We start from the raw sequence: 14,302 nt of genomic DNA on the forward strand, positions 1-14,302 counted from the left end.
AGAGAAAACCCACGCAGGCACGGGGAGAACATGCAAACTCCACACAGGCGGGTCCGGGATGGAACCCGGGACCTCAGAACTGTGAGGCCAACACTTTCCAGCTGAGCCACCGTGCCACCCCCATAAAATATCAGCAAAACATAATTTATCATATCTCTCAGAGTTATAGCCTGTAACAAATACAAACTAAAATAGTTGACAACAGGATTTGTCAAATGTTATTTTAAGTATATGCCAAGGGCCGCTAAAAATGGATGCCAGGATGCAAAAGGCCCCCTGAACACCACTGCTATGATGATAATTCCCATTGAGATCAATGCTGGTTGAGAAAACGAACAAGCAAACAGCAATGGAACAAAAACAGGAGCTCAAAATAAAAAATAGTCAAAATAGAACCAGTAACAGCATTAAACTAGTTTATGAGAACCAACATTTTTGCTCAGTCAGCCAAATAACTACTCATAATAATCTCCAACTACCAGGACACTGAAAAAAAATGTTTTGGACTGAGGTACTGGACCTCGGTTCAGTTTATTACTTCATGCTAAGCTCAGGTGAATATTCTTCTATTATCAAGAGTGTCGTTTCAGAAATAAAGTTCTGAAAATTTTAAAAAACAAACATTCCCAGTAAATCTCTTGATGCTAGGTGAAAAGAGTTCTAATGTGGTCCACTGGTTTCTGGCTATTCCAGTCCTTTAGCTGATCCCCCGCCTGTTCGCGCAGCTGCAGAGTGAGCGTGGCCATTGACAGGAACTCTCGCCAATCACGAGAATGTCTCGCTGTTCCTGGCAAACGGCCGCGCTGTTTAGCGGGCGGTGATAAATTTTAATGTAAACTCATTTAAAATATTGGGTGCTACAGATTCCTTCGAAACTTTTTCATTGTGACGTTCACCACCCACGCAACCTCATTAAAGACCCTGATGACACGTCTTATTACCTTTGCGCCGAACAACGGCTAATGGGCAAATGTAACAACCAGGTGGGAAACGCACCAAGCAGTACATCAAGTGAACTCACGTTACATTGTACTGACAGGCTTTGGAAATCTGGTTTCAAAGAGTAAAACCTTCCTTCCCAGCAACAGTGGATGTGGACCTGAAGGTAGACCTCCAGATCTTTTCAACAACCTGGCTGCTCACTGACATTATCCTCTGGGCTCCAGATCAGATTTCTTCTCCAGGCCACAGTTTCTTGAACTGAGCTATAAAGCCAAACTCGTCCATCTAACTTGCTGTACCCTCAGCTTCTCTTTCTAACAGCTTCCTCGTTGCAAATTCCCACCAGAGCTCCCTTACGGTCACGTCGCTGTTCTCTGACATGCCTGAGCCAAAAAAACAGATTTTTGTCATTCCCACCCAGCATCCCGGGGGAACCCGATGAGGCGAGAGCTTGGGAAAGTGCACTTCCGGAGTGTAAACTCCAGAGTCAGAGGCGACTTTTTTGACCTCTGCACACCCGTTGACCGACATCTGCGAGGCTGAGCCAAAAAAAAAAAAAAAAAAAAAATGGACTGAGACAAATGGAGAAGGGTGTTGAGTGTATGGTTAGCATGCCTCTTGGTTTGTTTGGGAATGCACCGGTTTACATCTGGGAAACCCGAGTCAAAAGGTTCTGAGGTTTTCTACATTCACTGCCAAGCGTTTACTTCATATAAAACATGTTAATTCCTGCTGAATGTGGGTAACTCGGAGACTATATGTGGAGCACGAAACTCAAGTGTCCAGTGCTAACTGTTTTGCTGTGAAGTACTTTTCATAAGAGCTTTAGGGATATTATGTCTTTCATAATGATTCTATTCAAGACATTACCACAAATTTAGACCTCTGCCAACACTGAACAAGGAGAAGCTTAATAATTAATGTCAAAATTCAACAAAGATGATTTAAAGGTGTGTTCACTGCCTTCTTTGCAGGAAAACATGGGCAGACAAAGAGTGTTTCTTCTTTTCCTTTCGGCTTGTCCAGTTAGAAGTCGCCACAGCATGTCATCTTTTTCCATCCAAGCCTATCTCGTGCATCTTCCTCTCTAACATGTCTTCCCTCACAACATCCATCCACCTTCTCTTTGGTCTTCCTCTCGCTCTTTTGCCTGGCAGTTTTCATCCTCAGCACCCTTCTGCCAATATACTCACTCTCTTGCCTCTGGACATCTCCAAACCATCGAAGTCTGCACTCTCGAACCTTGTCTCCAAAAGATCCAACTTTGGATGTCCCTCTAATGAGCTCATTTCTATTCCGATCCAACCTGCTCACTCCGACCGACAACCAAAACTCCGCCCTTCACCCTAGCGGAGACTCTTCTGTCACATAACACACCAGACACCTTCCGTCAATTGTTCCAACCTGCTTGGACCCGTTTCTTCACTTCCTTACCACATTCACCATTGCTCTGGCTTGTTGACTCCACGTATTTGAAGTCGGGACAGGCAAAGAGTCTTTCATGGCAAAAATGTCAAAACCCTCAGTCCTCTTTGATCCTAATCAGACATGGGAATCATAGAAAATGGATGGATGGATAGAAATCCAAAAGATAAGCTAGAAGGAAAGACTGAGCAGGACTTGATGTCGGATCTCAGCATTAAAATATCAAAGACACTTCTGGTATAGTTTTCCGAAGATTAACCTGCATTCGTCAACAACTGAACAACTTTTTGCTGTTCCTTTCCTGATTGTAACCCACATTTCAGGTCTATTCCAGCACTAACCAGCAAACTCTTCACCCCTAATCCACCTTTTGCAGCTTTAACATTAACCCTGAATAAAATGTAACCAGTACACACACAATCTCACACACTCGGTGATAAGTGATGAAAGTATTCCGCCTGCTCTAATTTAAAAAATTGTACAGAAGAAGTCGTCATTGCGTGATATGGCAATGGCTTTTGTCAACATTTTACCGTGGTGAAAGTCTGCACTGTATTGTAGCTAGCCTCACTCTAGTTTCTACCCATAACGGCCTATCAAGAAACTGATTCTCAGCATTCAACCCTCAAAACGTGCGTCTGGAACTACTTAAACAATTTAGCGTTTCCATCTCAAACATTGCGGTGGGCACACTGAGGAAAGCCAAACTAGCAAAAGCGTGCGTTAACCTTTTTCCCATTTTGTTTGGAATGCTCTCCGCAATATGGCAAACCGGGATGAAATCAAAGAGCTGTGCGGCCACGTTTGAGGGCCACTTTGAACCCAGATGGCCGCATTCCTTTCCAGACGGCAGCCTTTCTTCTCCGCAACCAGGACTGCGCCGCTCCGCAAAGGATAAATGCATGTTCAGTCTCTAAGTTCTCTCCTCCAAGTTACATGCAAGTGTTGAATGGAGTACGTTTGCTGCCAAATTGGGTCACAATGCGGAGAAACTAAACTGATATTTTCAGTGGCTGTGATCATCATCATCATCCCGGTTGTTTGTGTGATGTTTCTGGCACACTCCACCGACATTCCGGCCATCATACTGTAAGTGACGTTGTCTTTGCGTCTCTATCCAAGCATTGCCCTGACTCAGTGGAAGCGCCAAACATTAACCACTCTTGAGGTCATTTAAGTGGGAATTCAAAGCAAAATCTCAAGCCTCTGGACTACAAATTGCCACATTACAAGGCATCCATTCAGTAGCCCACCATAGCGTTAAATTGCTTTTTGTGTCCTGCTTTTGTCTTTGGCTCTGTGTGGCGATTACACTCAAAAATAGCAAACTTAAGTAAATCAAAAAGGAGGTTTTATGATGTACACAGAATCTGTTTCAAAGCTGTAAGGTAGACTCTTACATGGTCGATAGAATGTTACATTTTTCCGGCAGTCTGTGCCATGTTCTTATCTGTTGACAAACAAAAGTCTCTTTAAACTTCATGAACACCTCCACTTGCATGTTTATATCAAAGCATCTATTTTCTTTGGACTCAGACAATGTTGTGTGTAATATAGTGTGCATTATCCATGTCCACGAGTGTGTTGGGGGGGTTATTTTTTATTTTTTATCATGGCTTAAATCGTGGCCATCTGCCAACATGACAGACGGAAAACACCCCAATAATATCTACTCAGGGACAAGGATTCTTTCGCCGTCCCTGCAGGACGCGGTCTTTTCAGAGTGTCGCTGTGGGAACAACAGCACAACCTCGCAGAGAGGATGGCGGCGGGCCACCCCACTGAGTGCCCGTCAATGAGCAGTTCCTGTAAGGGAAGGAAGGCGTGCAAAGGGTCGGAACCTACTCGGGCCCTGCTGTGACTGTTGTTTTTAATCAGAAAAGAACAGAAAAAGAAACGGGTTGCACCCACTAACACACACTACAGAGACAAACACATTGAGACATTTGCCCAATCCAGTGTTCCAAAGGGCAGAAAATGTGGAGTTGGGCCCAACTCTGCAGACTACAATGTTTGACGGGTTTGAGGTCAGGGCTCTTAGATTCTTCTGCACTCATCCACAATTACTATCCACCTTTAATTTTCCCCCAAAGTTGGAAGTATATAATTGTTCAAACCTGTCCAGATCCTTTCGTTTATGAGGAACTAAGCCAGAGGTCGACAACTTAAAACACTCAAAGAGTCACAAAGAAAGTGTCACGTACCAACAATGTGGGGGCGGACCCAAATGCAGGACTCCGAGACAGAGGTATAATGTCCAGTGGGATTTATTGCAGAAGTAATGTCCGTACCCGGTGACCCGGTGCAAATTCAATGAACTGGCCAATGCCCGTGACAAAAACTCCAACATAAATACATGGTCAATTAACATGCCAAATGCGCAACAGCTGTGACGAGTTCCAGAGGTGGCACCGTCCATAGCGGTGACCAGGCCACGCCCCTCCTGGCAGTGCTCCAGCCCCGCTCATGATAGAAAGAGCCATAAAAAAAGATGATTTACTTACTTAGCAAGTGAGTAAACATCTGTCACTGTTTATTCACGCTTACCCAACAAGCACACAGATTCATAGACGTATATGCATCCATGTACTGCATGTACAGCTATATGCTTAAAATCTCCAGAGGCCATGAAGACGGGAACACTGTGACGAGCACACAACAATCTGTATACACTGCAGACAGTTAGTCAGTGCCCCGGACTTGAACGTAAACAACAGACGCACTCTGACACACAATGGCTCCGCTCCAGCGAGGCATGACAAGATTGTAGCCCCTTTATTACAACCCTGCACACGAGCAGACGGTCCCTGGCTCTTTATCTCCACGTCTGCCAACCGTCTCTCCACAGTAAACTTCCAACCTAATTTGAGTCTACTACTTGGTGTTCTGCAAAAACCAGTGTTTTTTTTTTTTTTTTTTTTTTTTTTGGGGGGGGGGGGGGGCATTCAAGTCACATTTAAAATGGAGTAGAAATTTGTGTACCGAAATCAAGGCGCACCTTCGCTGCTGTTGTCCCACTCTTGTTATTGGTAGCTATAAATCACGCAAAATCAGCCAAAGAAATGGATCACATTGGCTAAGTGATAAGAATCTGGTCTGGGTCGGCACTTACACGTCATAGCTGCCGTTCAAAACAGCTAGCCAACGGAGGACGGGGCATGCCGTAACGTTGGCAAAGATGGACGCAAGACCCACAACTGTTTAAGAACAGATGTGACGATGTGTGTCATATTCAAGCAGGGGAGGCTTCAAAACACACTGAAAGAAAATAACTTGTGAATATTTCTCTGCGTTACTACCTGATGTGCGAATCCCGACATGCTACTGCAAATACAAAAGATGATGTGATGTTTTGCGGCCTATGTGGTTAATGGAGCGGATTTGAAGGTTTTTGGGATAACACAGCACACCGCAAATGCATCTCCGGTCCGGTATTTCAGTGGTTTGACCATACACGTTGGATTTGTGACAGTAATTATTGAATAGGTTTGACATTTATGAGTGACATTTATGAATGATCGCTCAAAACACACTTCCCCCGCACCACAGGATCATCGCTCAAGGATAAGCTTTCGGTGAAATATGATAATCGTGCCTTTGCAGATCGTCATCAGAAAGGAGTTGGGATGCTCAAATTTGGGCCGATTTTGGTACAATTAAGGTGAGGGTTTATGTTTTGATAATGATAAGTGAATTTGCTACACAGGAGCCATTACATTTTACTGAAAATCCAGACCGAGATTTGCTTTTGTCACTATCTGCTCAAGTTGGGGACCAAGTAGGGCAGTGACCACTGATCTATTGAAAAAAAAAAATAAAAAATTAGTTGATGGCTCATTGGCCACCAAAACTGAAGTCACCATCCACCATGTTGGTACTCCCACAACAACCATGCCGACCTGTTCACCGACAGCGATGAACTGCATTACTCACCAGTTTCGTGGCTTTGAGAAAACATTCCACAGGTAATTAGAAAGATTTATTTTGAAACTGTTGAAGTTTGTTTGTAAAGGGTTTTTTAGTTTCTGATTAGCTTAATTCACTTGAACAAAGTTTTGTTTACGGTTGTTGTTATTCACTGTTCACTCTCGGCTTCACCTTTTTAGGCCAACATTTTTTTGTGAAAAAGCGATGTAAATATTTTCCAAATCTTAAATCAGTGGATAAACAGGAAAACAAATTTGCTCTGAAATTGTTGATGAATTTCATCATGCAGAACTCTGCAAATTGAATTTGATTTTCAAATGTGAGGAAATAAGTTTAAATTTTTTGTCTGAAGTAGGACATCACAGAGACAACAGATGAACAATGTGTTTAGCATGTATTTCCCCATTGCAAGTCGTTATTTTCCAAAATATATCTAACTGATTGACTTAAAATGTAATGTTTTATGACGAAAAAATGCTTAGTTTTTTGCTATGTTGTGATGATAGTGCTTAACAGCATATTTTGGGAAAAGTTAACATGTCACAGAAATCGGGCCGGTGGTAATATGCAAGGTTTCTTGGTAGTTACGGTGTTATATGTCTTTCCTTTGCACTTAGCATTTTTTGGCTTACCAAGTCGAATTCAAAGTCCTTCATGTTACCAGAACTCAAAAAATGTCAAGCTCACGTGACCAGTTTTAATTCCACATGCCAAATTTTGATCCCCACCATAATCCAACCTGTAAACAATGTCCTCCACACGTTTTGGGAGTACCAAAATGGCAGCCAAGTGGCTTCAACCAATCAACAAACCACTCAATGTGTATGCGCTATCCAGTCTTCTTTTTTTTTTTTTTTTTTTTTTAGATCAGTGGTAGTGACCCACCACTTGAAGCAAAAAAAAGAAAAACAAAACAAAACAAAAGAAGTTTGCCATGTGGCAGTTAGCAGCCATTTTATAATGTTTTATTACTGACACCTATAGGACTGGAGTACAGCAGAATTTGCTGGCACTTTGTATGAAGATGGAAAACTGAACAAAACTGAGCAGCATATATTTTTTTTTTATTTACTGTACTTGGAAAGGAAATCACATTTTCTATAACCAGTGGAAAAAAACATATGGATGTGTTCATTTCTCGTGTTATCGCAGTTCATGCGTGGGTTTGTTGACGCAGATTTGGTGTCCACTCAGCACTGATGTCACGTGACCCGACGCTGACCACAGATGCTGAACAAATCCCGAAGTTCTAAAAATGTATCACTTCCTGTGCAGTGGCAGCCAGATGTCATGAAGTGACTTTCATGTGAATCACGCCACTTCATCAGTCAGTGACTTGGACGTTTTCCAGATGTGTGATTTGCGCAAATATTGGGCTGGTGGGCTCCTTATTTAGAGGGAGTACAGGCATACTTGAAGTAATACTGTGTGAGTTACATTAGATATATTTCTGTCCATTGATTGGTTGATTGAGTTTAAAGTGACTAGTCATGCGATTGTCTATTGTATACAATACGAATACTAATTGGCCCAGCAGGATGTGACAACAAACTCAAGGCAGAAAATTGGCAGCATGTTGCAGTGAAATTGGAAGTTAGCTGTTCAAGAATTTCATTGCAAAAGGGAAGAAGCCTCCAGAATCACTATTAGTTTTGGTTTGGATTGTTCGGCAGCGCCTACCCGGGGGAAGGAGCTGGAAGTACCAGGGCAGCACCGAGTGCTGGAGAAAAATTCCTTGTGTGTTTTTACACACTTGGCCAATAAACCTGATTCTGATTCTGAAGATCTGGTGGCCAGGATGTGGAGGGTCCAATAGGATCCTGACCACTCTTGTCTTGGTGGCGTGCAAGTCCTCAGGGATGGGTAGGGTGGTGGCGACTTCCCAAACAAGTTACCACAAGGGCAAAAATGGCCGAATTTGACGGCTTTCACTTTGGATGATGAGAACAGGGAAGAATGCTGGTATTGAATCTGTCAGCAAGATCCATCCATCTATTTTCTTTGCCACTTATCCTCGCGGGGGTCACTGGGAGTGCTGGAGCCAATCCCAGCTGTCAATGGGCAGGAGGCAGGGTACACCCTGAACTGGTTGCCAGTCAATCGCAGGGCACATCGAGACAAACAGCCACACTCACAATCACACCTAGGGGTAATTTAGAGTGTCCAATTAATGTTGCGTTTTTTTGGGGATGTGGGAGGAAACCGGAGTGCCCGGAGAAAACCCACACAGGCACGGGGAGAACATGCAAACTCCACACAGGCGGGTCCGGGATTGAACCCGGGACCTCGGGACAGTGAGGCCAACACTTTACCAGCTGAACCACCGTGCAGCCTGTCAGCAAGAGCTTTGCATTTGAAGCATCGATATGTTGAGAATGTCTTAAAACTAGGACCCCCCCTCTAAATATTTTATTCTTGGTTGAGCCCAGAACAAATTCACACATTGGACATTATTTCCGAGAGGAAAATGTAATTTGAAATTGAACTCCTCGGAAAGCAATCATCCTCATAACAGAAAAACGGTGTTCAACTTTGGAGCTTCCACCGTCCAAACCAGATGCATGCAATTACGTCATGAAAATGTCTAGCTTTAATGTACAGTAGATGTTTCCTCCTGAAATTGGCATTCGCAACATTCACTATTTTAACAAATGTATGGGAGGCGTTTATTTATCCACAGGGCACTTGACGAACTGTGACGGTGCGTCCATTTTTGAGCGTTTTCCACTCCTTAGTGAGTCGAATCCAATCACCTGAAGCAACAACTGCTGTGCGTCCCCCCCCCAGGAGAGCTTTCCACGCCGTGAACTCCCCAGGAGAGCTTTCCACGCCTGACTGTGTCTCCTCGCAACAATGCAGGCGCAGGGGCCCTGCTTGAAGAGCTGCTTTTGTTCCTTGTGAAGAATGCTCACCCCCGCCCCTTCTCTTTCCCTTCCTCCTCCTTCCTTTAACCTGCCAATTTGTGATGGCTTCAGCATGCGCTCTGACTTTTATCCAAATGTTTTCATTTACAGAATGCGTCCATTGAGTGTGCATGTGTGTGTGGTTCACGTGCACAAATTCACTGAATGAGGATGAAGCACTGTTAAAAGTAAAAGCAGGGACTGTCATCCATGTGGAGCTCACCTGGGTCACATTTTCATTCATTTCTCAAAAGTCTCAGCCCAAACGGAACATGGATACCCCCCAACCTCCTTACCTTTCCGAGCTGGCTGAGCCCTGATGGAGCGTGCCTCATTTTGCGTAACCTGACCCGGCAGAACGCAGCATCCGCGTCTCGCATGATCCTTCTCACGCCGTACGCCGCTGTCGCCGGCGTCTCTCGGCAGGCATTCCAAGGCCTGTCCCGCCGGGGTTTGAAGAAAAAAAAAAAAAGACAAAAAGTTGGGAAAATCCCTCGTTCTGATCAGAACGCGGCTTCAGATGTTGACAGTCTTTTTCAGTTTCCTTCCACTCTGTCTCTTATTTCTCTACCTATCGCTTTCTCTCTCTCTGTTCCTCAAAGTTTTCCCAATGCTGCGTTCCTTAGGCCACCCCCTCCCCATCTCTCTCCCTCTCTCTCTCTCTCTCTCTTTCCCTCCTCCTGGTCTATTTTCCATCATTACCCCCCCTACCCCTCAACTCCTCCCACCAAAACTTAAACCCCCTCACTGCTGAACTAATCTGCAGCTGGACAGGGGATTGGAGCACAGGTCGTCAAGGAAACCAGTGTCTTGTGTAAAAAAAAAAAAGGAAGGCGAAAAAAAAATGGGAAAAACACAGCAATAGAGACCAGGAAGAGGCACGACTATATTCATAAATAACCTCCTCCTATGGGAGCCAATAGAAGAAGCGCCCCTTCCTATTTCCTACATGTTTATCTTGTTTACTTTGGACTGGTCAACAAGAGGGACAAATCCTGGTGAAGTGCTGAATGTTGAGTGACGTCACAGAAAAACAGGGCCCTCCTTGATGAACAACAGCAGGCGCAGCGGGAATTCCTCGCTCATCTATCAATCTATCTAAGCTACAAATAAACACGTCTCATGCATTCTCTGGTGCAGCCTGACTCAAAGGACCAGTGTAGGAGATTTTGACGTCCTATCAAAAATATGTATGTATCTGTGTCTATGGATTAAGTCACTTTTGCCACTTCTGTTTTCAACCCTGGTAAAAACAAAAACAAACAAAAAAAAAAACCACAAAATAGCATGACTATGCAAGCAGATTATTTAAGTCTCAAATGTCAAACTTAAAACTTTGCACTCTATTTTGCAAACAAACAAATAACACTGCTGTGACACTGAATTTGATAGGTCATGATTGGATGATGGCGGCACGGTGGCACAGCTGGAAAACTTTGACCTCACAGTTCTGAGGTCCCGGGTTCAATACCGGCCCCACCTGTGCGGAGTTTGCATGTTCTCCCCGTGCCTGCGCGGGTTTTCTCCGGGCACTCCGGTTTCCTCCCACATCCCAAAAACATGCAACATTAATTGGACACTCTAAATTGCCCATAGATGTGATTGTGAGTGCCGCTGTTTGTCTCAATGTGCCCTGCGATTGGCTGGCAACCAGTTCAGGGTGTACCCCGCCTCCGGCCCATTGACAGCTGGGATAGGCTCCAGCACTCCCGCGACCCTTGTGAGGATAAGCGGATCAGAAAATGGAAGGATGGATGCTTGAACAATAGTTTGTCACACTTTTGTGTTGCCAAGGGCCGCAATAAAATGGCTTGCACCAAGCAGCTGTTTGATACGGACACCCCAGTTATGTCAAACTGGATTTTTGTTTTTCTCCAATACCAGAACAATCAGTGTTACGGCCGTTAAGAGTCAACGTTCAGTAATTTCTGTAACAAAATACGGGCATTCCGTTAACATTTGTCATTTTTAACATTTGTCAGCCCTGATTGCTCTCCAAGCAGATCATCCAGGGGAAAAAGATCTCTTTTAACAGACACCTTACACCACAAAATAATTGCTCGGGATAAGACAACCAAGAATCTGTCCTTGGCTGACTTTGATCTGAAGCGGGGTAAAATGCTCATATTTGGCACAATTGTTGGTATACAGGGAGTTCTCGACCTAAGACGTTTTACAACGCCCGTCCCCCATCCGCCATTTTGTATGGCTAATGCTTGTCCGTGTTTGTGCGCCGGAAGTATCTTCGCATTTTTCGACTTCCTTTTTAGACATTATGGCCCCAAAGCAGAAAGCTGTCTTTTAGCATCGCTTCTGCAGCCAAAAGAAAATTCACTACCACGGAACCGAAGCTCAAGATCATAAAAAGATTGGAGAAAGGGGAGACACCAACACCACCAAGGCTTCAGTCGGTCGATCGTGGTGACAATTATTAAAGAGATAGGTCGTATTTTAGCACATGTGAAGGGTTCCATTCCTATGTCAGATCCAATGATCACAAAACAAGGTTCTTGGATACTTGCCGAGATGGAGAGGATTAAGTACCAGGTTGCTTCGCAATAACCAAGCACCGCCTCCCTTTCTTCTTCTCCATCCGCCTCTCAGCAGTAATGCTAAGTACATCATCTTGTTTATTTCAATGTATTTGTTTTTTATACAAACTATTTTGACGTAAATTCTGACTTTAATGGTGGACTTAAGTCGAAATTCGAGTTAAGTCTCTACTGTAGGAACGGATCTCAGTCGTAGACCGAGGACTCCCTGTATAAGTAACCAGTTCGAATCGCGTTAAAGTTTTCAAAGCAAAATCTACTTTCTCACTGCATCACTGCCTTCCAAGAGAATTTATAAATCTAAAATCACATCTGGCAATAAGCAAATTGCAGATTTAATGGTCGCTTTGATTTTAGCACCCCAGAAGATTTTGGTGCAACAGTATTGGATCCCACCACATGTGTGAATGAATATGGTAGTAAACGGGAATTTGCCACTGTACCGGATGGACACGTGCATCTGGATCACATTTCACTCAGCTTTTGTGTTCGGTATTGAAATCTCTGAACGTGTTAATGGGTCTTCATCGAGCCGTTTCATTAAAGTCTCCATTCCTGCTGAACCCTGAACCGAAAAGGCCCGACCCCGCCTTTGAAATGCAAGCGAGCTTTAAAAAAAAAGAAAAAGCCTAGCGTGTCCATCAATAGACATGGTGGGAATGAGGGGGAGCGGGTTAAGAGTATAGAGGGGAGGGGTGGTGGGAATAACATCTGTTTGGCGTTCATCCCACCTTATTGTCTTGCAGTGTCCTCGACCAGGCCTACATCTGGGGTTCTAGGACAGGGGAACGAGCCGGGACTGGGAAGACGGCGGGACCAGGTTCCCATCTCTCGTCGGAGGTTCCGTGCAAGAGCTCCTGTTAAAGCAGAGGAGACAATACAATCAACTTTTGGGCCCTGCCTCTTCATTTCCTGGCCATAATGACCCAGGACCGTTTCACCACCATACCAACCGAGCTTTGATACACCAAAGGGACTCGATAGGAATTATAGTCAGGAAAAAGGAGTATCCTCTCAGGAAGTTGTGCTCTTTCCACTCATATCCACAACACATGGAACTACAAAGGCTCTGCTATTTTATGAGCAATATACACCTAGAGTCATTTGGTCCATAATTGTCCTTTTAAAAACACATTTGGACCACCACAGAGTTATATGTTTACCCCTAATTTTCATTTCCCAATGTGACTTTAGGATATATATACAAGTAATGGGATTAATTCGTACGGTTCCCACATGTCTGTGGGGTGCTTTCATCTAACATAAAAATATTTTACGGCCTATTTCTTGCAATTATAGTAGTCTGGGACCAAAAAAAGGCATTTCTCCTTACCAAATGAGTGATGGAAAACCTCAATGTGGGATGTTGTGTTAATTGATGTCACTATTAGGTAACAATGGGGTTGAAGTGCAGAAGGGTCAGATACATTTTCAGAAATAGGCTGATAAGATTTACTCGATTGTTTTATTTAACACATGATAGATGGGTAGCCACTCCAGAGGCCCAACTATTTGTTTGCAAAATTTAAAAAAATAAAAAATAAATTTTCCATAGTATGTCAACTCTAAGGCCAATGTGGAGTCCCATTTAAGATTTAACATGAGCACACTTGTTTGAAAAACAAACAAACATACACACAAAAACAAAGTCCCAATGAAGAGACTGGAAGAAGTAAAATTGTAGCCCAGATAATTATTGGTAATAAATTACCCACTTACACGTACATATTTAAAAAGAAGTTACCAACACATTACCTTTACCTTTAATCTACATTCCATTATATTGACAAAAATCAACAATATTTCCGAATTTTCACATACTACTCCCATAACATAAGCTATATTATATATACACAACGTACTAGATCACTTTTCTAGCCACTCATCATATTTACAGTATATATACAATATGTAGTTTTACACACTAGATTATTAAGATGCCTAGTGCACTATTAGACTTAACAATAATATAGCCAATATACTAATTAATAATAGTTCAGAGTCGTGGGGGTCTTTTCCATAATGCTAACCTGTTCATATAACTATTAGCGTAAGCATTGGATTAGCATCGCCAGGAGTGCTACTACTCGCTAACAACAAGCCCTTCCTTTTCCCGTCCTTCGAAAAAAAATGTTTATTTTATGTTTTTTTTGTTTTATTTATATTTCCAATTCCAAACAAAAGACACACTAGAGAGGAAAGTTGGTAAAATTATGAGGCGACCTGGAAGGAAATTAGGCGTTGTTTGTCGCTATCTGTTGGAGAGGCGTCGTCAGTGCAACTTGAAGTAGCAGTTTGTTTTTTTTTTGGGGGGGGGGGTGGAAATTATTAAATTTAATGTTTGTTCTTTTTTGATTTACCTTCGAGCAAAAAGTTCAAAAACATCTCATGGATCGTGCGCTCTCCACCACGTGTCGCCTTGAACAAATTGAGGCAAGTAAGCTTCAATTTGTTTCCGTTTTTTTTTTTTTTACTTTCGACAGTTTTGCGTAATGAGAAAAATAAACTTTAATGAGTGTAATGTATTTTGTCGTTTTGAGTCAATTTTTTTGT

At 43.2% G+C, this 14,302-nt stretch overlaps 1 protein-coding gene across 4 annotated transcripts in view; it reads right to left on the reverse strand.

Annotated features, from left to right (window-relative positions):
* Positions 1-14,175, reverse strand: part of si:dkey-82f1.1 (DENN domain-containing protein 2A) — a 46,899-nt gene extending 32,724 nt beyond the window's left edge. Inside the window, exons 1-3 of one of the 4 annotated variants that reach the window (XM_061823203.1) lie at positions 14,110-14,175; positions 12,481-12,606; positions 9,494-9,635 (exon numbers count right to left, since the gene is read on the reverse strand). The gene's annotated coding sequence lies outside the window, so the exon portion shown is untranslated. Of the gene's footprint in view, positions 1-9,493; positions 9,636-12,480; positions 12,607-13,779; positions 13,842-13,972; positions 14,055-14,109 lie in introns of those variants that run through there. The other 3 variants (XM_061823202.1, XM_061823204.1, XM_061823205.1) reach the window with 3 other exon arrangements.
* Positions 14,176-14,302: the final 127 nt, after the last annotated feature.

The sequence above is a fragment of the Syngnathoides biaculeatus genome, chromosome 6 (assembly GCF_019802595.1).
Source record: "Syngnathoides biaculeatus isolate LvHL_M chromosome 6, ASM1980259v1, whole genome shotgun sequence".
Lineage (NCBI taxonomy): Eukaryota > Metazoa > Chordata > Actinopteri > Syngnathiformes > Syngnathidae > Syngnathoides > Syngnathoides biaculeatus.